Raw genomic sequence first — 13,710 nt, 5'->3', positions numbered from 1 at the left:
CTTTTTTCTGTGCAGACGCCATACCAAGGCAAGCATGGAGGTCGCTCAGCTCACTTTGGCAATTAGGAGCACATTAAACACCACACGCATTATCCAGCAGTATATGCAGCACCAGAACCTGGCAAAGCAATACCAGGCGAGGAGGCGACGTCAGCGCGGTCACGTGAGTGATTAGGACATGGACACAGATTTCTCTGAAAGCATGGGCCCTGCCAATGCATGCATCATGGTGCTAATGGGGCAGGTTCATGCTGTGGAACGCCGATTCTGGGCTCGGGAAACAAGCACAGACTGGTGGGACTGCATAGTGTTGCAGGTCTGGGATGATTCCCAGTGGCTGCGAAACTTTCGCATGCGTAAGGGCACTTTCATGGAACTTTGTGACTTGCTTTCCCCTGCCCTGAAGCGCATGAATACCAAGATGAGAGGAGCCCTCACAGTTGAGAAGTGAGTGGCGATAGCCCTGTGGAAGCTTGCAACGCCAGACAGCTACCAGTCAGTTGGGAATCAATTTGGAGTGGGCAAATCTACTGTTGGGGCTGCTGTGATGCAAGTAGCCCATGCAATCAAAGATCTGCTGATATCAAGGGTAGTGACCCTGGGAAATGTGCAGGTCATAGTGGATGGCTTTGCTGCAATGGGATTCCCTAACTGGGGTGGGGCCATAGACGGAACCCATATCCCTATCTTGGCACCGGAGCACCAAGCCGGCGAGTACATAAACCGCAAGGGGTACTTTTCAATAGTGCTGCAAGCTCTGGTGGATCATAAGGGACGTTTCACCAACATCAACGTGGGATGGCCGGGAAAGGTACATGACATTCGCATCTTCAGGAACTCTGGTCTGTTTCAAAAGCTGCAGGAAGGGACTTTATTCCCAGACCAGAAAATAACCATTGGGGATGTTGAAATGCCTATATGTATCCTTGGGAACCCAGCCTACCCCTTAATGCCATGGCTCATGAAGCCATACACAGGCAGCCTGGACAGTAGTCAGGAGCTGTTCAACTACAGGCTGAGCAAGTGCAGAATGGTGGTAGAATGTGCATTTGGACGTTTAAAGGTGCGCTGGCGCAGTTTACTGACTCGCTTAGACCTCGGGAAACCAATATTCCCACTGTTATTACTGCTTGCTGTGTGCTCCACAATATCTGTGAGAGTAAGGGGGAGACGTTTATGGCGGGGTGGGAGGTTGAGGCAAATCGCCTGGCTGCTGGTTACGTGCAGCCAGACACCAGGGCGGTTAGAAGAGCACAGGAGGGCACGGTACGCATCAGAGAAGCTTTGAAAACCAGTTTCATGACTGGCCAGGCTACGGTGTGAAAGTTCTGTTTGTTTCTCCTTGATGAAACCCCCTGCCCCTTGGTTCACTCTACTTCCCTGTAAGCTAACCACCCTCCCCTCCTCCCTTCGATCACCGCTTGCAGAGGCAATAAAGTCATTGTTGCTTCACATTCATGCATTCTTTATTCATTCATCACACAAATAGGGGGATGACTACCAAGGTAGCCCAGGAGGGGTGGTGGAGGAGGGAAGGAAAATGCCACACAGCACTTTAAAAGTTTACAACTTTAAAATTTATTGAATGCCAGCCTTCTTTTTTTTGGGCAATCCTCTGTGGCGGAGTGGCTGGTTGGCCGGTGGCCCCCCCACCGCGTTCTTGGGCGTCTGGGTGTGGAGGCTATGGAACTTGGGGAGGAGGGCAGTTGGTTACACAGGGGCTGTAGTGGCAGTCTGTGCTCCAGCTGCCTTTGCTGCAGCTCAACCATACAGTGGAGCATACTGGTTTGGTCCTCCAGCAGCCTCAGCATTGAATCCTGCCTCCTCTCATCACGCTGCCGCCACATTTGAGCTTCAGCCCTGTCTTCAGCCCGCCACTTACTCTCTTCAGCCCGCCACTTACTCTCTTCAGCCCGCCACCTCTCCTCCTGGTCATTTTGTGCTTTCCTGCACTCTGACATTATTTGCCTCCACGCATTCGTCTGTGCTTTGTCAGTGCGGGAGGACAGCATGAGCTCGGAGAACATTTCATCTCGAGTGCGTTTTTTTTTCTTTCTAAACTTCACTAGCCTCTGGGAAGGAGAAGATCCTGTGATCATTGAAACACATGCAGCTGGTGGAGAAAAAAGAAGGGACAGCGGTATTTAAAAAGACACATTTTATAAAACAGTGGCTACACTCTTTCAGGGTAAACCTTGCTGTTAACATTACATACATAGCACATGTGCTTTCGTTACAAGGTCGCATTTTGCCTCCCCCCCACCGTGTGGCTACTCCCTCAACCCTCCCCCCTCCCTGTGGCTAACAGCGGGGAACATTTCTGTTTAGCCACAGGCAAACAGCCCAGCAGGAACGGGCTCCTCTGAGTGTCCCCTGAAGAAAAGCACTCTATTTCAACCAGGTGACCATGAATTATATCTCACTCTCCTGAGGATAACACAGAGAGATAAAGAACGGATGTTGTTTGAACGCCAGCAAACATACACTGCAATGCTTTGTTGTACAATGATTCCTGAGTATGTGTTACTGGCCTGGAGTGGTAAAGTGTCCTACCATGAAGGACGAAATAAGGCTGCCCTCCCCAGAAACCTTTTGCAAAGGCTTTGGGAGTTCATCCAGGAGAGCCGCGAATGCCAGGGTAAAGCAATCCTTTCACATGCTTGCTTTTAAACCATGTATAGTATTTTAAAAGGTACACTCACTGGAGGTCCCTTCTCCGCCTGCCGAGTCCAGGAAGTAGCCTTGGGTGGTTTCAGGGGGTACTGGCTCCAGGTCTAGGGTGAGAAACCGTTCCTGGCTGTTGGGAAAACCGGTTTCTCCGCTTGCTTGCTGTGAGCTATCTACAACCTCCTCCTCCTCCTCCTCATCTTCTTCGTCCCCAAAACCTGCTTCCATGTTGCCTCCATCTCCATTGAAGGAGTCAAACAACACGGCTGGGGTAGTGGTGGCTGAACCCCCTAAAATGGCATGCAGCTCATCATAGAAGCGGCATGTTTGGGGCTTTGACCCAGAGCGGCCGTTCGCCTCTCTGGTTTTCTGGTAGGCTTGCCTCAGCTCCTTAAGTTTCACGTGGCACTGCTTCGGGTCCCTGTTATGGCCTCTGTCCTTCATGCCCTGGGAGATTTTGACAAAGGTTTTGGCATTTCGAAAACTGGAACGGAGTTCTGATAGCACGGATTCCTCTCCCCAAACAGCGATCAGATCCTGTACCTCCCATTCGGTCCATGCTGGAGCTCTTTTGCGATTCTGGGACTCCATCATGGTCACCTCTGCTGATGAGCTCTGCGTGGTCACCTGCAGCTTGCCACGCTGGCCAAACAGGAAATGAGATTCAAAAGTTCGCGGTTCTTTTCCTGTCTACCTGGCCAGTGCATCTGAGTTGAGAGTGCTGTCCAGAGCGGTCACAATGGAGCACTCTGGGATAGCTCCCGGAGGCCAATACTGTCAAATTGTGTCCACAGTACCCCAAATTTGAGCCGGCAAAGCCGATTTAAGCGCTAATCCACTTGTCAGTGGTGAAGTAAGGAAATCAATTTTAAGAGCCCTTTAAGTTGAAATAAAGGGCTTCATCGTGTGGACGGGTGCAGGTTTACATCGATTTAACGCTGCTAAATTCGACCTAAAGTCCTAGTGTAGACCAGGGCTTAGTCTATTATGCTGACAGGACCATGCCTTTTAAATTCTCTCCTTGCCTCTTTATCGGCATCTGGCTCTTCCAAGTACCAGACTGTCTTGTCACAAAGGATCTCTAAATGGATCACACAGTGTGTTTCTGTTATTAGATGGCTGGTGAGCCAGTCACTCCGCATAGTCAATGGTCAGCTTGCTTCAGAAAATTGCTGAGATCTGAGATCTGCAGGGCAGCAATGTGGAGCAACCTACTGACCTTTGTCAAACATTATACCTTTGATTTCATTATGCCCATACATTATGCTAGCTCAGATGGCAAATTTGGGGGAGCAGTACTTTAAGCATTATTTGATTAATACAACTAAAACTCCTTATTCCAACCATCCAGTGAACATCCTGGCCACCTATAATAGGATTCACACTGATACATAAACAAGAAGAGATTGAGTAGTGACCTATGGGTGCTCCACTTCAGGTGTACATTTGCCTCATGCACTTTTGATCAGAGATTTTTGGTATCAGTGCCCATTTGGCCCGCAGATGCATCCTCAGGCCCTTCACAGAGACTATATAGAGCTGCACGGGCAAGCCATCCTTAGTTCCTTCTTAGCTGCCTCAGTTTGAGACAGAGTGTTCAGCATGCCCACTTTGCAGTCTGTCTGGCTTGACTCTTCTAATTAGTTTTAGTGTTCAGTGTAATATTTTTCTTTTTCTTATAAAGAGGATCTTTATTTATTTCCCTTGTCCTTCTCTCCCCTCTTCCTTGAAGGTTTTCTTTATGTTTGAGAGGATATGCCAGGATCACTGGGATTCAAGCATTGCCTCACCTGCTGGGAAGCTATCCCTGTCAGTGATGGACATTCCTCTTGCATTGTAGTCTGGGGGACATGCACATCCCTTAGAAGTGCAGTTTCAGCTCAGCCCTTAAGAGCAGGGCTAGAAGAATTGAGACTGTCCTTGGACCCAGGTCAGGAGTCAATCCCCACACATCAGTCTCCAAGTGAACATAGTACTCCATCTAGCAGCACATTTTCCTTCAAAGTTCTAGGTGAAGACATCAGAAGGTTCTGGGAAGGCCTCTAAGAAAAGGAGTTCTATCTTTCTGCACAAAAGGCCTGTTTCAAAAAGATCTCTGTCTCACAAATCAGTCATGTCTGAGCTCCCAGGTCCCAGGTGGGTATCACTGGGCTCCAGGCTCTTTCAGCAGCAATAGTGCTTCTAAGATTCTGAGTTCCTCTAGGAGTTCCAAACGTGCTTTGGTACCTTTAGCATCTTTGATACTGTTGAAACACGACCGGGACAGCAGAGAGAAACATCCAGCTTCTAGTAAGACAGTATCAACAGATCTTCCTCCATAATCTCCGGTACCTAGCATCATGACTCCCTCAGTACCACAGAAGTTTAAGCAGTCACCTGAGACTATGCTCTCTTCAAGGCAGTCAACATTGTCTGTCCCAACAGCTTCCACTGCAAAGGACTCATCCAAGCATACTCCTTCCTCAGCACTATTAACCTACCTGGCACCACGGGAGGTTAGGTATTCCAAGGACCTGTTTGTTTCAGATGAGTCAGAGTGTCCCCACTTGATGGATATTGGCATTGACATGGTCAGCAAAATTACACCTCTCCTGAGTGCCATCTGACTCCCCAGAATTTTCTGGCAGAGTTCCCCCTTTGAACAATGAGGAGGACCTCTCTTCTGACTCTCACATCTCAGAGTAAGATTCCCCTACCTACCAATATAGGGTCTCCCTCACTAAAACCTACAAGGAAAAGGATGACTCCTGAGGAAGATAAATTCAGGGTTCTGCTCATTGGTATGAGCAGCAGTGGATGCCACCCACTATTCCTCATGGTCCACATCAGTGGCCATATTGGGACCCTGGGGCAACCCCCAGCAGAGCCCTTAACCTTTCTGAATGGGACCATCAGGACAGATAGTCTCTTACTCCATCTGTTCCTCCTCAGCTACCTGAGCTGTAGGAAGAAATCTTTGAAGAGTAAGAGGCTAGAGCAGACAAGGAGGCCACTCTACAGACTAACATCTCCTCATCTTCCCCAGATGAGGCTGTGACGCTTCCCTCCCTTTCCCTGGCTGATGCTTTAAACAATTTCAGGACCTAATGAAACAAGTGGTGGATTGTTTGTAGATCCCCCTTTAAGAGATACCAGTGTCAAAGCACAAGCTCTTGGATATTTGCAAAGGACATCTTCTGATTGAGTGGCCTTTCTCATTAATGAGTCCCTCCTGGATCCTGCCAAAACTATCTGGCAGATCCTAGCAATAATACCACCCATGTGCAAGTGTGCTGATAAATATTATGTTTCAGCCAAGGATTCTGAATTTTTATTTTTCCCCATTCTTCACCTAACTCCTTGGTCACTGACACTGTAAATGAACATGGAAGACAGCACCACGCTAAATCGACCTTATATGACAAGGACCAAAAACGCCTTGACCTTTGTGGTTGAAAGAGTTATTCGTCTGTGAGCTACAGTTTAGGATCACAATTTACCAAGCTTTTATGGTGAAATACAACCACACCAATTATTCCAAATTCAGCACTTTTATTTAACACCTGTCCAGCAGAACATCACGAACAGTTCCAGGCCATCCTAGCAAAAGGTCAGCTACTGGCTAGAATATCATTACAAGCCTCCTTAGATGCTGCTGTCACTGCAGCTCAATCCATCTCCACGGCAGTTGTCATGTGTCAGGCATCTTGGCTCCAGCTGTCTGGGTTCCCTAAGGCAATCCAAAACACTGCTGAGGACCTCCCCTTTGATGGTCTGAAACTCTTTGCTGAGACCACTGATGAATCATTGCACACCTTGAAACACTCTTGGGCCATCTTGTGATCTCTTGGGATTTATACATTTCCTAGTAAACAGATATTTAGTTGATCCCAGAAGACCCAGAGATCCTGCCCCCTCCAGTTTTCTGGTTACCAAAGACCTACTGAGCCACCTAGGAAAAAATTAAACACCCAGTCAACCAAAGGAACTCGTTACCAGGGGATGACTGGATCACTTGATATTTGCCCTGTTCTGTTCATTCCATCTGAACCATCTGTCAGCAGCCTCTGTCAGAAGACAGGATACTGGGCTAGATGGACCCACTATGGTCATTCTTATGTTTTTAACCAAGGTTTCAAAGAAAGATACCACCAACTACATTTGCTTCTACCACTCAACCTTCCTCATTGTCAAAACATAAGTTTTGATGGTCTGATCAAAGGCATGGAACAACGCTGTTTCTCGTATCTCCAGCTGCACCAGTTTACCTGCCTCCCTCCCTTTGGGGACCATCTCTCCCACTTTCTACCTGCACAGGAGCAGACTACATCCAACAATGGTTGTTGGACATTATAAAACTGGGTTACTCCATTAATTGTACCTTCCTCCCCCCACCCTAGCTCTCTCCCTGTCCTCCTTCAGGGACCCTTCTCACAAACACTTTCTGAGACAGGAAATCACCTTCTGTCTATGCTTAAGATTCATAGAACCAGTTCTTGCACAGCACAGGGAGAAGAGATTTTACTTCAAGTATTTTCTGGTCCCAAGGAAGAATGGAGGGTGGAGACTTAGTCTAGATATAAAAGATTCCTAAACAACTTTGTGAAAGTACAGAAATTCAGGATGGTGACTCTTGCAGCTATAATTCCATCATTGGATCCCGAGGATTGGTTTCCGGCCCTCAACCTTCAGGATGTGTATTTTCATATCATGATTCACCCATCTCACAAGAGATTCATTCAGTTTCTCATTGACCAAGACCACTTTTTGTATCGGGTATTTCCATTTGGCCTTTCCTCTGCTCTGGAGTATTCTCAAAGATTTTGGCATTGGTCACTGCCTGTCTTCATTAGAGGGCGATAATAGTTTTTCCGTACCTCGAATAGTTGCTCAAAGGCTGGTCTTACAATGAGATTATTTCTGCCATGAAGACAGCTTTGTTTCTCATGCTAGGTCTCCAGCTCCACACTGAAAAGTGCTCTTTGACCCCCGTACAAAGGATAGAATTCATAAGGGCCTCCTTAGATGCAGTAACAGCCAGAGCTTACCTCCCCATGGACAGATCCATGATTCTATCAAACCGCATTGCAAATACTCAAATAAGCCCACAGACTTGGACAAGAAATTGTCTTAAACTTCTGGGACATATGGAAGCTTGTAATTTTGTAATGTGTCTTGCAAGGTTACATCTTTGCTGTTTGCAGGTGTGGCTCAGCACAGTTTATATGCTGAACAAACATGGTCTGGACAGGCTGGTATCAGTCCCTTTTCAAGTACAAGATTCTCTCAATTGGTGGAAGAATCACCACAACATCTGTGCAGATGTCCCCTTTATTCAGCCATCTCCAACCATCACCATAACTACAGATGCATCTTGTGGGCAGGGTGCATCTAGGGACACATAAAATTCAGAGCAGATAGACTATTCAAGAAATTTGTTTACACATCAACCTCCTGGAGCTGAAAGCAGTCAGGAATGTCTATATTCACTTTCTCCCATTAAATCAGAGACAGATCTGTCAAAATCATGACCGACAATGTAGCTTGCATGTTTTCCATCAACCGACAAACAGGATAGGGCGAGTTCCCCTTTCTCTTTGTGCTGAAGCAATAAAGCTATGGAACTGGTGCATAGCCAATCACATCCTCATTTCAGCAGTTTACCTTCCAGGCATTCAGAATATCATGGCTGACGCTTTCAGCATGATTACAAGTGGGAGTTAGATTGCCGGACTCTCAATCATATTTTTTTCTGACCTGGTGCTTTCCAGAGGTGGATCTTTTTGCCACCCTCACCAACAGTTTTTGTTAGGGCTTCCCCTGCCCTCTCTTAGTTCTCGTCACACAGACAGACAGCAGAAGACCAGGGTCCGAAATCCAGGCAATGAGATGTTTATTGGGGTTACCAAGAAAGCATAGTCCCAGCTCTTTACACCAGTAGAGCTTTTCCTGTTCCTTTTTTCCACCTCCTCCTTGTGATCAGGCTTAATTATACTTGTAGTGCATGCCTCTGGTCCCACCCCTTACAATTTATGGTCATGTTCTGTTTTGGAGGGTTGTGAATCTGGGGGCTTTGGTACCATCTCTTTTGTGCCCCATGGGAGGGGTAAGGAGTGAGGTTATGTACCTGTCAGGGTCACCTCTTCTCTGGCTTTTTAGTGTTTCTTATTCCTCTTCCCCCAACCCACCTTGCTCCTCTCCTCCCTGACCTTAACTTGAGATAGAGGAGTTGAGGCAGTCTTCAAGTGTACGCTCATATATTAAACTCCCACCATACCCAGCAACACTTTAACTCTCTTCCTTATCTTTTCTCATTGTGCTATAAACCCCATCTGGTTAAGCAGAAGCAACACACAGTGTCTTTGTTCATACATATTAGTAAGGATATAAAAGTATCAAAAATAAAACCCAAAATTCTATCTCAGGCTAACAAACAGGTCTATATACTAACAGTTTTGCTCAAGAGGGGGCTTGGGCCCTCCATGACTGAGAGATGCTTTCCTTGTTCCATGGATGAAGGAGCATTCTTTATGTGTTTCCTCCAACACCTTTGATATTGAAAGTGTAAACAAGCTTAAACTAGACAAAGCCAAGGTCATATTCGTAGTTCCAATGAGGCCCAGATAGACCTGCTCCCCTTAGCTAATTGGTCTTGCTGTTTGTTTGCCGATCAGTCTTCTGTCCATTCCTCATCTCTCTCTTTGAGATGCATGTCAGACTCTCCATCCCAATTTGGGAATTCTCCATCTTAGGGCTTGGTTCTTCAATGGTTCTCAGGAATCGAGACTTTCTGTTCTGCAGAGGTACAGTAGGTGTTGCTAAACAGTAGGAAAAGTTCTATGTGGAACACTTTCAAAAATGGAAGAGAGTCCACCAATGGTGTGACCACTGGTGTCTTTTTTTTCATTCCTCCCTCTCAGCTGTCCTTGACTATCTGTTGGAATTTAAAACAAATCAGGATTATCTATGAGTTATATCAGAATTCACTTGCAGCTATAACAGCCTTCCATTTCTTAGTTGAGGGATTCTTATTGTTTTCTCATCCCATGATGGTAAGATTTATCAAGGGATTGGGAAACTTTTTTTCTCAAATTAGAGAACACCCCCCTGTATAGGATCTAAATTTAGTACTAAAGTGTCTTATGAGACCTCCCTTTGAACAAGTGGATACCTGTTCTCTTCTTAGCCTCTTCATGGTGGACTATTCTAGGTGGCCATCACTTCTACCCAAAGAGTCAGGGAAATTGGATCTTTAAAGGCAGAGCCTCTTTTTACAGTGTTTTTCAAGGATAATATCATATCATATTGCCTCTGTATAAATTCATGGTATGCCCACATGCAGATGTGGCCGTCCCATCTCAAAAAAGATATATTGGAATTGGAAAAGGTTCAGAAAAGGGCAACAAAAATGATTAGGGGTATGGAATAGCTTCCATATGAGAAGAGATTAATAAGATTGGAACTTTTCATCTTAGAAAAGAGATGACTAAGGAGGGATATGACAGAGCAGTGGTTCTCAACCAGAGATAGAGGAACCCCTAGGGGGCTGCGAGCAGGTTTCAAGGGGGCCTCCAAGTATGGCCAGCATTAGACTCGCTGGGACCCAGGACTGAAAGCCAAAGCCCCACCGCATGGGGCTGAAGCCCAGGTCCCTGAGCCCTGCCACCTGGGACTGAAGCTGAAGCCTGAGCAATGTAGCTTTGTGGGGGGTCCCTGTGGGATGGGGCCCCAGACAATTGCCCTGCTTGCTACCCCCTAACGGCAGCCCTCGCTTTTATATGCAGAAAACCAGTTATTGGGGAGCAGGTGGGCCGTGGAGTTTTTATAGCATGTTGGGGGCTAGGGGGAGGCTCAAAAAGGAAAAGGTTGAGAACCTCTGTGATAGAAGTCTATAAAATCATGACCGGTGTGGAGAAAGTAAATAAGGAAGTGTTATTGTGTTTCAAAACACAAGAACTAGAGGTCACTAAATGAAATTAATAGGCAGCAGGTTTAAAACAAACAAAAGGAAGTACTTCTTCACACAACACACTGTCAAACTGTGGAACTCTTTGCCAGAGGATGTTGTGAAGGCCAAGGCTATAACAGGGTTAAAAAAAGAATTAGATAAATTCATGGAGAATAGATTCCACAATGGCTATTAGCCAGGATGGGCAGGGATGGTATCCCTAGCCTCTGTTGCCAGAAGCTGGGAATGGGTGACAGAGGATGGATCACTTGATGATTACTTGTTCGATTCATTCTTTCTGAAGCACCTGGCATTGGCCATTGTTGGAAGACAGTATACGGGGCTAGCAGGACCTTTGTTCTGACCCAGTATGGCTGTTCTTAGGTTTTGTTATGCCCACTTCCTAATTTTTTACCTAATGTGTCATCTGAATTTCACATCAATCAGTCATCCATCTTCCAGTATTTTCCACAAAACTACAACACACCTGGAGGGATGCTACCTTATATACCTTGGACTTCAGGAGGGCATAGCTTTCTATCTGGACAGAATCAAACCATTTAGAAGAGTCTCCCAGTCTGTTAATTTCAATTGCTGACAAGTCCAAAAGGTCCACAGTCTCCACCTTGTGATTCTCCAGGTAGACTTTTGGATGTATTATTTCTTGCTATGAATCTCCTGATATACAGCTTCCTTCTAGGGTGTCAGCCCATTCCACAAGGTCTTTTTCTACTTCTGTGACATTGCTTGAGCATGTTTCCATCGGGGAGATTTGTAAGGCTGTAGTTTGGACTTCGATACACACCTTTTACAAACATTATGTGGTGGTTCATTCTTCTAGATCGGATGCTGTCCTTGGAAATGCAGTCTTGTCTTCAGTCTTGGACTCAGTTCTGAAACTCCCCCTTTCAGTTGAGGGTACTGTTTGGTAGTCATCTGAAATGGAGCACCCATAGGGACACTGCTCAAAGCAGGAGAGATTACTCACTTTATGCAGTCACTGGAGTTCTGTAAGATGTGTCCCCCTCTGGGGGCTCCCCTACCTGCCCTCCTTCCCCTCAGCTTCAGAGTTTCCTCTGAAGGACTTTGCAGTGGAGAAGGAACTGAGGGCATTTTGCCCATGCAGCCCTATATAGCCTCGGTGTGGGGCATGATGATCTGTAGGGAACATGCATGTACTGAATGGCACTACTACCAAAAATGTCTGATCAGAGGCACATGCATATCTGAAGTGGAGCACCCGTAGAGATCCACATCTTGAAGAACTCCAGTTACTGCACAAGGTAACCTCTCCTTACATACCCTACAGTAACTGTGGTTCTCTGATACGCTGTAGTGAGTGTGGAATCCATGACCCAATCACCGTCCCCACTTTTCCGAGTCCTCAGCAACCAGAGGCTTTAAATTACAAAGGAACTGAGGGTCATGTCTGCCCGCACCCTCCAGGCCTTTGTAGAGGAGCATAAGGAGGCATAGGGTGCATGTGCAGTCCCAACAGACGGGTATTCAAAAGACTCTGATCTTGTGTGCATGTGGCGGAGGCACGCCTACACTGGGATTTGCACTGACTGCTACATCTCAAAGAACCATAGTTACTGTAGGGTAAGTAATTGTTCTTTATGTTTTTCCATGAATTACCATTAGAGCTGTGCAAAGATTTTTATGCTGCTTGTCAAAACCAGAAAAAAGTCAAGCTTTCACTGGATGCAGAAGTCAATGTTGGTGTTTTCTAACATACTTTTCTGTTCTGACAGAAAGCTTGTTTTATTCATGTACTTCTTCTTCACTCCTGGTAGAAAAAGTTCAATGAAAGTACAAAAAAATCCCTTATCTAACCACCATCTTTCCCACAGCTTATATGTTTAGCATTTCATAAAAGACTTTTTGCTTGTGTAAATTGCAAAACCACAATTGAACACATTTATAAATATTTACCTACATTTGCATTTTCACCATATAAAAGTCACAAAGTACAAATTGAGAATTTTGCACAGCTGTAATTTATTTTGTAAAAAATTGCTCACCATAATAGCCATATGAAATGCATACTATTTACATGAGAACCACAGTGGAAGAAAATAGTTCTACAAGAGAATAATTCAGTATTGTACGAACACAAAAGATTTAGTCTAAAATAGCAGTCAATTTCCTTTTCTTTTATTTTCATATGCCAGATTTTATCAACATCAAATTACAAACTTGGTATTAAACATTAGCCACACAGCTTTAAATTTTGCAAAATCCTAAATAAATCAAAAAGTTATGGAAATATACTGGGCCATATTCTGCCCTCAGATGTGTGCCTGTGTGAGGAAGATAAGCAATGTAAATGATGTTGTGCAGCGTGTATGCTTCTAAAACATATTCCACATCAGTTCTGCCATCATCTTTGCATTATTCCCTTTGAGATTTTCCTGTCAGATAAAGCTGTGACAGCATAGCCCTAAGAAAGGATGTCTTCACATTTTAGGGGGATGTATTTGTGTCCTGTCATCACATCCACATATTACCATCTTTATTCAATGATAGTTTCTGAGAATAATAGGAAAAGTTAAAGCAACCCAATACAACGTTTGTAAATCACTCTATGTACGTTGATATTGGCAAAATGTCAGAGTCATAGAGTTTAAATCCAGAAGGGACTACTAGATCATCTAGTCTGATCTTTTGTATATCACAGGCCACCAGCACTACCCACCATCTGCACACTAAACCCAATAACGGAAATGGGACCAAAATAAATAAGACCCACAAAAGACTAGGCTATTAAGCGCCACAGGCAGAGAACAGGAGGGACTAAGACACACCAGTGCTCAAGGCCCCTGCAATGGCAGGGATATGATTAAATGAGATATACCCAGATAATTCTAGCAAGTAACCCGTACTTACACACTGCAGAGGAATGTGAAAGTGTGTTATGAAATGAATGAAAGGATTGGCAAGACTGACTGCTATATGAAGATGGCTGAGAGGAGTATCTGTTTTCAGAAGTTATTGTGCGTACTGTGGATATGTACTATTGTGATTTTCTTTTTGCCAAAACACATCTTTTTCTATTTTGTGACACATTGTCTATATGTGTATCTTAGTACATGGGAATGGGTATTGCACGCTGG

This window comes from Lepidochelys olivacea (assembly GCF_965140295.1).
Source record: "Lepidochelys olivacea isolate rLepOli2 genome assembly, chromosome: 8".
Classification (NCBI taxonomy): Eukaryota; Metazoa; Chordata; order Testudines; family Cheloniidae; genus Lepidochelys; species Lepidochelys olivacea.
The sequence above is the reverse complement of the archived record's forward strand: the minus strand, read 5'-3'. Positions refer to the sequence as shown.